The sequence below is a fragment of the Lutjanus erythropterus genome, chromosome 6 (assembly GCF_056507025.1).
Source record: "Lutjanus erythropterus isolate fLutEry1 chromosome 6, fLutEry1.hap2, whole genome shotgun sequence".
Classification (NCBI taxonomy): Eukaryota; Metazoa; Chordata; class Actinopteri; order Lutjaniformes; family Lutjanidae; genus Lutjanus; species Lutjanus erythropterus.
The window spans coordinates 4,926,512-4,939,977 of NC_139322.1; positions in this window are offsets into that span (position 1 = coordinate 4,926,512).

Genomic DNA, 13,466 nt, shown 5'->3' on the forward strand with positions numbered 1-13,466 from the left:
TACATGTGCATTATAGGCATATTAATAGTTTTATGCATCAAATTAAAAGAAGTAAGCATACAGATTTAGGGGAGTTTGTATGTATGTTTTGTATAAAGCAATTTTAATGGTTTGCAGTTCTTCATATATATAGAATAGAGGACAATAAATATAATAATACTCGACTCAGCTTAATTCATATAGCATCTTTCATGCACAAAACAGCCCAAAGTGTCTCACACAGCAAAATTAAAACACACACAGGAAAGAAATAAAAACAAACAAAGAAATTACATCTAGAAAACAATTTATTTTTCAAAAATTATAAATAAAAGTCAGTTGAATGGAGTAAAAGTAACACCAAGGACAAAAAATCAATCAATGATTGAAGCTTAAATCTCTAAGGTTAAAGCACTACTACTGATTCAAAATTAAGCCAAATCAAAAAGATAGGTCTTTTTCTTTCCTTTTAAAAAATGCAAAAAGAGCTTTCCATTATAATGACCATAAATATCATAATGGAACTCTTCACACAGTATTTTTTTTTCATTTTTTATAACACTAGACAAGTTTCTTCATGAAATAATGATTAAATCTTATTTGAGTATAAAATAAAATATTTTTAAAGTGAGACTAAATCAGACAGCAGATTATTTCTACAATATATTCAACATCTGATTTCCGTAGTTTCTATGGATGCAGTATATTGAGAGGCGCTGAGGAAATGACAAGCATAGAAGACGAGTGACCACAAGTCAGTGTTTTCAGCAATATCCTGCTTTGCATGCTCACCGCAGATCAGAATTAGATATTTGTGACCACAGGTTCAGACCACAGGGCCTCCAACTTCTCTTCTGCTGATGATATTTAGAGAAGATGTTAGATGAGGCCACTTTTACATGTCTGGCTGGATTTACAACTTTACAATGTTTACTGTGAGACTCTGCAGGACTCTCTTCTAATCAGTGGGTTGACGGCTGAATACAGTGACCAAAACATACCACAGATACCTAGAGAGAGGGAGGAAACACAGCACCAGGTGTCAATGGTTCCTGCTTTTCAGGCAACTATTATTACCATTATTTTCATTTTCCAACCGTTTCCTCTGGAGCTATCCTTGCATCCATGTCATTTGTCCATATTTCCTTGCATGTTGCATGAGACAACAAAATTCTTGGATATTTAAAGCACCATAATAATTGTCTTGAGTTCACCTGGTTCGCCTAAGCTCTACACACCTTAATTTAAAACACAGTGGGTGTAACAGAAGAGTAATTTGAAGGTGACTGAAGCTCAAAAATTAAAAGAGAAAGACTACTCAGTGTGATTATTACCAGGCTGAAACTTAATGTCAAAATTTTAAGGGCTTTAAATACAGAAAACAATTTATTCCAGGAATATTTGTTGTTGTAATGACTCATTTTTTTGTTTATTTTGTTGTTTGATTATGAAACTGAATAAAATGACCATTAGAATTCATAATGTTTTAACAGGAGATGGTTGATGTGTTTTTCTGACTGCTTCAAATGATGTGAACTGACCGAGAGCAACAGGAGGGGGCGCCATACACCAAGGAGACAGATGGAGAGAGAGGGAGTGGTTGGGGGGGGGCGGGAGGGCACAATCAAGCCAACAATGGTCAAAACACTGATAGATATACTTTTCACTGGTGATGTTTGTATTTTATCCTCTATATTCAATATTATAACCTGCAGTAATGCTGATATTGTAAAAGCACACAAAAGCACAAATCAACAAGCAATTTCATGTCAAACTGTCATTGAAAATGTCCGAGGTGTCCAATAAAGCCAGTTTTTTCTTTTTTTGTCCTTTATTCTTTGGATGCTTGAGTGAGTCCCGCTTCATTTCCAGCCCCACGTGGCTTTTTAAATTCTCCAAAAAACAAGAAAGTGCATGGTGAGTCCATGTGAGTTCAAAACCATCAAACATCATTGCCAAATGCTCTTATTCTCTATCATTTCTCCCTATAAAAAACGATGTATAGACTTATATAAATATAACATATATCACTTATGACCCACTACAAATGTGTGGTGGTGGCTGTCTCTGCAGAGACCCTGCCCATCTGCATGTATTTCTTATTTTCTCATTATTTTGCTCTACTCAGGGCGCTTTACCAACCCCAAATGTCGGTATTTGATGCCCTAGGAATGAGGCTCAAAATTTAACTCTAGTTCAGCTGCATTTACAAACATCTGGGACAAATCCTACCGATTCTACCTTTAAATCATGATCCTAGAGCTGCACAAACACTGTCAACTGACATTTCACCTCCCTTGAGTCATATGCCTGTAATGTTAATGATCAAGGTACTGACACACCCTGCGTTTGACTTTAAATTATTGGAGGTAAACTCTGTTTTTGCAGTTGGACGCCCCCTGTTGGAGCACTGTCACCAGCACTGACTGGAGCTGACTTCGGGCTCCACCACTGTATGTTATCAGAGGTTAACCTTTGATCGGTGATACGATTCTGAATCATATCTAGCGGCACAAATCTCCTTTGATATGTCTGCGGGGTGTGAAGCCTTATCAAACACATTTCCACCGCTTAAAGCATATCTGCTGCTTTGTGTGTGGGTGACATGAAAACAATTAGGGAGGCCCTGATGTGTTTTAAAACTCACTTGTACAGCATCACAAGGCAAGAACAACATGGTGACTAAATTTGAATAATGTCTTTTAAATCAATATGCACACAATGTGCACAAAAAGCTGTGAAGTGTAGAAAACACACAGCTCTCCTTGCTGCTTCCATGAAATATACTGAACCTGCCACTTGTTGAATGTCCTGTGCAGTGACATGTGTCACCACAGGGGGGCACTAAAGCCGCATAACAATTCATTGACACACAGCATTTTGAGGTTATGCAGATGGTGTTTTTTTGCAGACATATTGACCAATAGATGCATTCGGGATGCATTTGCTGTCTCTGCTCCAAACATTTCACTTGTCCTCAAAGAACCTGGACCGAGCGCACTTTGTGTTCTTTTTATAACTCTACGATCCAGGTGAGATCGAAAGGGCTCGTGATATTTTGCCTCAAAAACACCCAGATTCACTTTCACATTACTACACATTGGCACCTGAGTGCTGCCTACACTATAATCTTATAGTGATTAGTTCCACTGGGGGTTTTAGGGTTTAATTGCCTCGCCTAAGGACAGGACTAGTCGTTTTTGAGGGAAGGATGAGTGTTTCTTATTGAGTTCCTTGTCAAGTTAATTTCCCTCTTCATCACTAGTGTGTCTCAAAGGACGTCACAGAGAAGCAGCCTGCAGAGATCTGGCAAGTCAACAAAACAACAAAATGCAGAGGATTCAGGATCAAATGGAAGTTGGAAACACAAACTGCCAGAGAAAATGTATTATGTGAAGTTTTTTTTAAGACGTGCAGGAATAAAAGGAAGGAGGAGAAGGAGATAAAACAAAAAACTGGTTATTGAGAACAATAAACGAGACAAATATGATACGGCAAAAATATGGAGCTATGGGCAGCAACAGTGGGCGTGAAATAGCGTGAGTCACCTCCACTCACCGCATTAGTTTACATGTAAACATAATTGAATGAAGCCTGTGTGTGACATCGAGTGTAAATGGATTCGCCTCAGTAAACCGTCCTGTTGTGTGTCAGGTGAAGCAGAGCCGTTTAACAGTTCAGAACTGCAGAAAGAATAAATATCGTTTCCAGCATGAAACCTGTTTCGCTGGGTATAATTACGGAGAGATGGGATGTGACTCATTTGTAACTTTACACTACATATTTATAACCCACAGCTGCTGTTCCAGTCAAATTGACTTGGCACTGAGAACAGAAGCTAAATATATCAAAATTACACAAAACAGATGCTTTAAGTTTTAAAGCCCCACTCGAGCTCGTGTTGGCTGGCAATTTTAAGCAAATGTTCTTTCTCAAACATAAAACAGGAGCATGGTTAGTAGTCGGACATCATCCATTTCCATGGCAACCTGACTAGTCAACATCATTAGCATGCAGAGTGATAGCGTGGATATTAGCATGAAGAGCAACAGCGGTCACTCTAACATGAGTTATAAGGTGGAGCCAAGGTGGACATGTTAACGGCAGTTTCAAGTAAATAACAAACAACCAAGCACTGTGGCGAGGACTGATGATTAGCCAGTCAGCGCCACAGGGTGGGATTAAGACTGTTGTCATTCTGTTGTCAAGCTGTGTGCCAGAACCAAGGAGAAGTAATGACAAAAGTGGTGGCCGCTGCTGCTAAAAAGGCTATTTATAGTCAACTAAAGAAGAGAGGGCATTTTTATGTCATATTTATGCAGCAGCAGAACTAGCGACTTAGCAGCTACGAGCTAACTACATGGTGCTCCGCGACCCAAATAAAAAAACAATTAATCATCCCCGTTTGTTTCTCATGGCCTCCAGCTGTGCAGCTCCGAAACATATTTGTGAGAAGTCAGGTTTGAGGCTATGTTAAACATCTTTAGCCTGACTCACAGCAGCTAACCTGCAAACTTTAGCATTACCGGGAATTCTTATTTCCTTTCTGTAAAACAGCACACAGCTTATCTACACACTTTTTGGCTGACTAAAGTAATGTAACCACGGCCCACACGCTCACCTTGAAAAAACAATAAAACAGAGACTACATGGGCAAAAACAAAGTATGTTGATATACAACGCACCAGAGTCAACTCGATGTTTCGTGATTGGTTGGGGAAAATCAAAGGTGAATGAATGCCCTCTCTTCCACAGCCTCTTCCACATGTACCCGAATGCTGCCCTCCATCGATTTGCTTGTAGTGCACTTCAGGATGCCATCGACAACAGTATCCCTCTACCATGCCAAAATACACTGGAGTACGGCTTTAACACTAGAACCACCAGTGGTCGCTGTATACCTTAAACAGCCAATGTGTAAAATTTAACCATTATTAGGATGCATTGATTTTTTAAAGCCACAAATTTGTGTGTAATTTGTCAGATTTTAGCAGGGAGCACCATACTGCCTCCATAACAGCATTTTAATAAAAGTTGTGAAAGTATAAACTTTACCAGAAAAACTAAAGTAACTGTAGAGTCTGAGCGTGGTGCTACAGACTGTCCCTCACTCAAGGTATTATGTCTTCATTTGCATTCACAGCTCTTCTTCTTCATATTTAATTTTAAACTTTAACTTATGACGCTGCTCTATCGTGCGAGGCAAAAGGCGCCACCAGCAGCTAAATTCAGAGCAACTGAATTCAACAATCCAAAGAGAGTTTGTAGTCTCTATTTTTTTTTTACCTGCAGATTTTTTGTCAGGTTGAAGTTCGGTTGGATCAGGAGGAAGTGAAACCTCCACCCATGTCTGCAAAAACAGGAAACACAAGCACACACCCACACACAGCTTACAGTTTTAGCTCCATGTGCATTTATACTGCTTCACTCCCTGCTTATATTTAAGATTTCTGCACATCTCTTTTCCTTCTTAATTTCATTATACCTTAATAATTGTGCATTTTCTGTTGTCCTTGTTGTCTTAAATACATTTTGTGTGACACAACGTTGTGCTGCAAACAGCAAACCCCTGTTGAGTTTGGAACAGAGACTGAATTAATGTGAGCAGCAGATTTCTGAGAATTATTCACACTTGAAGCCACAAACGCACTCAGACAGACAGAATGTAATAATCAAAGTGTTCAGTTCTTTTACTTAAATAGAAGTACTGATACCACACTGTGAAAATGCTCTACAACTAAAAGCATTCAAAAACTTTCTGAGGGAAAAATATATAAGTACTATCAGCAAAATGTACTTTACGTATCATAAGTAAGAGTGCTGCAGTGCTACATACCATATCACCAGTTTTCAGCTTTGTAATGATTTATTTTCCAGCAAATTCAAGAGGGTTTTTAAAGAATTTATTTATCATAAGAAGGAGAACACAGAGTCGAGACACATCCAAACAGCCCTACTGTATTTATACACACACACACAATCATGTACAGTGGACACAGAGGAACATACACTCACATACATGAATTATAAATGCAAGTTTACATAAGATGTCTTTTGATCACGTAGATGAAAGACGGGTGAACTCTGGTTGGAACCCTCCTCACAGCTAAAACTCTTTCTTCTTAGTCTGAATTAATGCAAAATCAAAAAATGTACAGAAAGGCAGGGTTTGACTGTCTGATCCCATTTAGACAGGATCTGTTTCTCAGGGTAACGTGGGGGATAAAATCAACCTCACGCATCATTAGTTATTTAAAGGGAAACCTCAGCACTTTTCATGTGGATATCCAGTCAGTGCTGATGGTAAATGTAGTCAACTGAAGCAATAAATTCCTTGGTGTGTGCTTTATTGGCCGAAAAAACTACGTGCTCCTGCTCACAGAGCCGTGCAGCAGGGCCTACATGTACCAGGATGCCTCACGGGCGAGCTTGTGATTCCCACATTTATGTTGCCGTGTATCGCCATCCTAGCCTGTAGCTATTACTTTGGTGGCAAAGACATAGCATTAAATGACAAAAAGTACTTGTCTAGCATGCCCCCTGGCTACCTAGAGGAGGAAACTACAAATCTAAGCTGAAAGAGCCCGTAGTTCTTCCTCACATCTAGTGACGTCACTGGATGTGAGGAAGAACAACAGATCTTACAGCACTGAGGAATCACACTGGCTGGACATCCACATGAAAAGTGACAAGTAACAAGACCGTTTCAGTCGGTTAGTGGACTGGATTCATTGAGTCAGGTCTTAATAAGACAGAATCATCAATTCAAATATTTTACACATTACATTACGAGAACAAAATATAAATTTATAAGCTTTTGTCTTGTCCAGTGCATGCAAACAACATTTCTTGTAAATTTCTTGCATGTGGAGTTCTGCTACCTGACTCAAACTTGACAGATCCTGACGAAATTATTGCGTTTGTCAGATTTGGGAAGTGTTGTTGTGTAAAGTTTATGGTGCGTATGCATTCATGGTGACATGCGTTGCAAGTTCAGTACACATGCAGCACTGAGGGGGAAGAGTAAAGAGACAGAGTGCAGCTGATGTTTTGCAATAGACCGGCAAGCTAGGTGTGCCGGTCTGGCTCTGGTCTCGAATTTAGCAGTACCAGTCAGGTTTTGGGCAGGTCAGTTCTACCATACAGGGAGAAGCAAGTGCAAAATGCAGATGAAGGTAAAGATAAATGTTGTAATTATAGACATTTATGGAAATTTTAGAAGACATATGTGTTGTGGGAGCTGGATGATTTTTACACAATGTGTGAAATGACTACATTGTGAAAATCAAGTTATTACAGTGAGCAATAAAAGGTTATGTTCAGTAAAAAGCTAATAGAAAATAGCCGTCTGGAGTCATGACAGTCCTCCAGGTGTCTAGCTGCTCTGCTATCATGATGAATCTGACTGTCACATCTGTGAGAAAAAAAGGTGGAAAGGTGAAGCCGTTTAACTTGAGAGCAGATTTTAAAGATCCTCTCCACTCAAATATGTCCCTTCAGCTGTCTGACCTTGACTATGCTGACTTGTGTCTGTGCAAAGATTGCGACTAGAGAGGTGTTTTCACATTCCTCTGCTGTGCACTTGCCTGGAATCGACCTTTTCAAACGTACCCTGGGCAAGCTAGATTTGGTACGCTGTCAAATGTGCTTCGGAGAGTGGACTTGTCAGTTTTTTTAGGCAGAGAAGTGAAAGAATGAACACTGCTTGTGTGACCACATCCTGTTACGAGACACAGAGGCGTCATAGCTTCACCTTGTGGAGAGCATGACGTCACTTACATCACTTGTTTTGGGTGTGTGTGGTTATTTTGTCTTTCTTATTATCCAGTCTCATACTTTTTTAGTTTTATGACAATCTGCGACATTCTTGACTTGCAAAATTATCTTTCAAATTAACAACTGTTGTGACTAATACGCCATATACCAATAGCCACGGTGGTAATTAAGTTTCTTCATGCGGATACCTTTATCCTTCATCGCTTCTTCTTCTGTTTGGACATTGTAGAGCGCAGCTTTCTTAAGTTTGTGTTGGTGTTAGTACTTGTGCGATATCAATCTTATAGTTTTGTGTTAATCTGTTTTGCTGTAAGAAGTGTAGCATCTCCCGCATTCCAAACACAATGGGCCTACACACCTGTATACATATATATATTTTTTTGTTTGTATGTGTGTGACGTGATCCATCAACAGCAAGTTATTGCCCCCTTGTGGTGTGGCATATTAACACCCAAAACATAAATCACCCTTTCAAGAATCAAAACACCCATACTGACTCCAGCAACAACCATCATAAGTAATTCATGGCACAATTCCTCCATTTTGAAGGAAAAAAATTAAAAAAATGTAATCATTCACAAATATCCACAAAAAATCCAGATTTTATTTGTAGGCAATTTTGCCCAGCCCTAAACGCTGCTATGAATAAAACAAAAATTACATTTATGGGCCCTCGCACCCCCGTGAGAGTCAGCCAATCAACGATGCTGTGAATTTTCATGCACTTTGCATATTGTAGAAGGTTTGACATCACTTCCTGTCTCTACCAGGTGGTGCTTTGACTGTGACTCCTGACTGTCATGTAGCTGTTTTCAGGCCAGAACTCTTGTTAATCATGTGACGTTTGGTGCAGATCGGACCATTTAGACCAAAGTTATAGCAATTTCATGTTACTTGGCGAGACTTCTGAGCATGATACGTGTGTGTACCAATTTTCATGCATGTCATTAAAACATGCTGCAGGGGCTGCTGGCTGAAAACTACATCACACATAAATTTTCACCACGTCTGATGCATCAGCCAAATTGGGTGAGTTTTTGAGGAGGTTTGAGCCCCCCAATAATCCTTAAATTTCAGTAGGGTTCTCGCGCCGAAGTCGGTGCTCTGGCCCTGAAAATACTACAGTTAAAATATATAGTGTAGGAAAACATAAAGAAAAAGTTAATAATGGAGTCTTCATATCTGACATTATATGTAAATGTCACACTTCCTATACTTGAAGTAAATGTTGCCTGGAAACAATCCAGACTGCAATTAATTTCCAATTATGACGTAAATGGCAGAACAAATCAGTTGTGTATAAGCGTAATTTGGTGGAAACAAGCTTGAGAAAACAGTGTGGCTGTCCATTTCGCTGTGTGTGTCCTTCCATCAGGAAAACATGATGGAACACCTACAATCAGAGTGGCTCTGTTTGTCTGCACACAGCAGGTGTTCGGGCCTGAAGTGTCTCCAGGGTCGAAGGTGAAAAACACAGACGTGGCCAATCCAGGAGGGATTAATGTCGCCGCCGAAATTGAATGAAAGTACCCGACCTCCCCTACAGACACCAATCCCTTCTGAATGGGGCTCATGATGTGGCACGAAATGACACATCAGATCGCTGACGTCACTTTTAAAGGATCCACAGATGCTAGTGTTGTGGTAGATATGAACAACTCCAGGTTACCGAGATGAGAGCGCACAAAGCAAGCATGACAGGATTTTGTTTGTCTGGGCAATAGATCAATATCAAATCTGAAGTCTGATATAAGACTGAATGTTGTCTTAGATTTCTTTTTAGTCCAGTTATCCAAGTTGACCAAAGTGCGCAGCGTGAAAAACAGTTTCTCAGCTCTGTTTGGGCAGGAGTGGGACAGTCTGGTGGCAGTGATGAGGATGAGAGGAGGATGAAGGACAAGATCAAAGACACACTAGAAAACCCCTCTCGCCATCTCGATGATGAGCTGTGGCAGATTGGCAGCTCATTCAGCCACTGAATCCCACTGAGGTGCAAAAAGCAAAGCGGTGCACAGCGATGGCACAGTCTGGTGGACACAGACAGGTGCCTGAAGCAGACTAACAGCAATGGAGTGAGACGATGCTCAGTCTCCCTCTCCGTCGCTCTCCATTGGACTAGTCTATAAATACTGAACACCTAATAACAAATCTGATATTTAATTAATTTTCTTGCTGAAACAGACATCAATTATGACAGAAATACTCTTGTAAGCATCAGAAAAGGCAGCGTGGGGTTTTGGATTAAAGAGCAGCAGACCTTGAAACGATCAACAGTGCACACGGCGTCTTTCAACCGACTGATCAGCTGGAGCACCGAGCACCGCCACAGGTTGTGTGACCACCTCAGGAGGGGAGGAGGAGAGCCAGGATGAAAACCACGCTTAAACCAGCCTGGACATAAGGCTGCTCCTGGCCAACGTCAACAGTCAATCAGGCCGACCAAGCAACAGGAACCCAGAGACTCTTACAGAGACGTGTGCAGCACACACATATAACATGGCACATCATTGTGCAATCTTGTATTGTATAATGATGAATGAATTACTTTGATTATATTTTAAATTTTATGGCCTCACTACACAATACATTATTGTACAATTTGAATTGAAAAATTGACTTGTGACCTGAAATTAGAGAGTCACACCACAACTATAAAACTGCAGTCCTGATTTCCCACTTGAGTTAGAATGATTTTATAACTATATATTTTTTTGTAGATTTAGTAATAGTACGTGTTGAGGATGGTCCTTAAGACTAACAAATTGAATATTGGAAAAAATCCAATATTGTGCATCTCTAGTTCTGAGTCCTGTACTAACGCTGCTCGCAGGTTGATAATTTTAAAAAAGAAACAAAAGTCCTATTTTTGTGGCAAGGAGTTAATCAAATATGTTTTTTTAAATAGTATCATTTTGAAGTTTAAAATTCTGCTATCATGACAACCCTAGTGGATATATGAGCACAAATGATTTTAGGAATTGGAGATGAATCCCAGAAAAAACAGTCGAACGGGGGTCTTTCACTACAGCTACATAATGCGGTGTTGGTATTTTAGTGATTTTCATGGTTTACATTCTCCTCTTTTTGGTGCAGAAATTTTATAACCCCTTGGCTTGTGAAACTCTTCCTGGATCAAATGGTCAAATAAATTATTCATGGTGATCAAACAAAAAGCAAGGCTGTTTTTGGAGCCGACATTTCAAAGTTGCTTTTCCCTTCACAGTGACGACATGTCTTCACTTAAAAACTTCACTTTTCTTCTAAAATGATCTCTTAGATGTAGATCGGTTTATTACATTGAAACCCACCCTTTTCCCCCAAACTGTCATTTTATTTTTAAAAAGCTAAATTCTTTATTGATACCCAGAGAGAAAATGCAGGTGTTGCTGCAGCACAAGGACAGAAATGAGTACAGATAAATTATATATATTATACCTTATACTCACGCCACGTGCCTTTATCTACCAATAACGATGACGTGGTTATAATGTCCTGCGTCCCTACTAGGAGTTTTTCTTTTTTATAATTTTGGTACTTTTGATACTCTCAGAAGTCAGTATTATATCGTTTTAAAATATGTGGTACTGAAAAATTATTAAAGTATCAATACTTTTGAGAATCTTAGTGTCCACCTGCAGATGTTGAGCCTGAATACTGAACATCAGGAGGATCTCTGCATCTCAGTCTGGTTACTTTCCTTCTCCTGTCAGTCACAACTAAACACGCATTACTCAGAGCAGCCTTAACTCGGACAGCCACACTAAGCGAGGTGCTATCAGTCTGACTCACTCAAACCAAATCACTGTGTGTGACTGTGTGTGTGTGTGTGTGTGTGTGTGTGTGTGTGTGTGTGTGTGTGTGTGTGTGTGACTGTGAGCATGTTCATCATCAGGTCTCTGCTCTAAATCGATGTCAGTCCTTTGTGATCCTCCGTCCTCCATTATCTCCTCCAGTTTCTGTCTCGGGAGAGCAAGGGGTGGGGGGGGTGGGGGAGGAGTTGCATGTGGGTGAGACAAATGAAAGAGTTCGAGGGAAAATAGAGACAGACAGACAAAGTTAATTATCGAGGCAAACTGGACTGGAGATTGAAAGACAGCGCAGTCAGCTGCCAGAAGAGGAAGCACTTAATGGACGTCTAGACAAAGTCCCAGTGCAACATGTTGCAGCGTCGAGGTCAAAGTGCTACAGATCAGACTCTGAACAACCAGTCATTTAAAATGATGACTGAAGCTTTTAATTTAATGTACTAGTATAACTCCTGATATTCTCTGAAATCACACATTTGACCCAGACTCTTTTACAACCCACACAACCTTTCAGAAATTTGTGAATTAAGTGAATTGAAGTGAAGTGAATTAAACTTCAAATTTCTGGTATTTATTTTCACATCACTTCAGAGCTTGACTGCTTCTAACCTGAAATCTTTTGGCTTAAAATGATAAATTAAATGAATGTACTGTACAGAGTCCAATCAGTTCATTAAATTAAGTTTCTGAAGGAACATGATCAACATATTAGCAGACTTCCCAGCATGCATTGGTTGGGAGTTAATACACTCCTGAAGTAATGGCTGCTTTTTTTCACAGACAAATTATGAATTTAAAATTTCATAATATGTAGTGGACTTTCTCCCTTACTGATTGAAGATTTCTAGTCCTGTAAATGTGTACATATTTGTGTTTTTTTGTCTTTGTTTTTTTGGTTTTTAGCTGCATCCAGTATCTTCCTTGCCATTACCTTTTTGACAACATGGGTTCTTCATTTTTTTCTCACCCAATAAAAATATACTGGGGACCTCCTCATGTACATCACTTGGAAAAATCTGACGTAACCTTTTTTTTTTAATATTTCTATTGAGTTATGTGAAAGAACAAAGACAAGAGAAATGTATTATATTCATTTATCTTCTTCCGCTTACCCAGCTTCCCAGGCATACTGGCATACTGGCATTATTGGGTTTTATGCCCAGATCCAGTCCTGACCTCTGGGGGGCACAAAGTAAAATTCTACTCATGGGCCTGAATAAAAGGCTGAATAAAATCTTTAAAACCCTCTTGGATTTGCTGAAAAATGCAAATCATGAAGCTGAAAACAGGACTGTTTCTCTGATAAAAAGTTTCTCTATCTTTCAAGCTATAAAGTACATGGTTCTCACAGAAGAGCAACACTACAAACACATGATTATCTTAACGATCTTAAGATGAAACTACACAACAGTATAAAGTAGTTAAAATGAGATCAAACTTCTGCAGCAGTAAAATGATTTTGAAATTTGATCAGGACCGAAAAAACTTGGATTGGATTTTTATTGATAACTGCCACCTATGACCAACAGCGACGACAAGATGATGTAATTCATTTTCCTTAATATGGGTCATTTTGGAAGATGATGATAAAAAAAAAAAATGTAACAAATTAGTTTGGAGGAGTTGTTGCTTTAATTGAAACCAAGACGAGTGTCTCTTATGATAAAGTCTTTATCCAAAAAGAGGTGTTAGATAAATATCTTTGTACAAAGTCTGAAAGTGCAGCCTGAACATTGGATAGACTGTGGAGCTCAACAACTGACAGCCTGGTTACTGACAAGACACAAGCATGTCTGATCTGTTCTGTCAGGGCATGTTCATCACACCATCACCATCCTGTAACGCTGTCAGTGTGTCTCCCTGCCACACTCGGCGGGAGTCTCTCTCTTGTTCACGCTCAGTCTT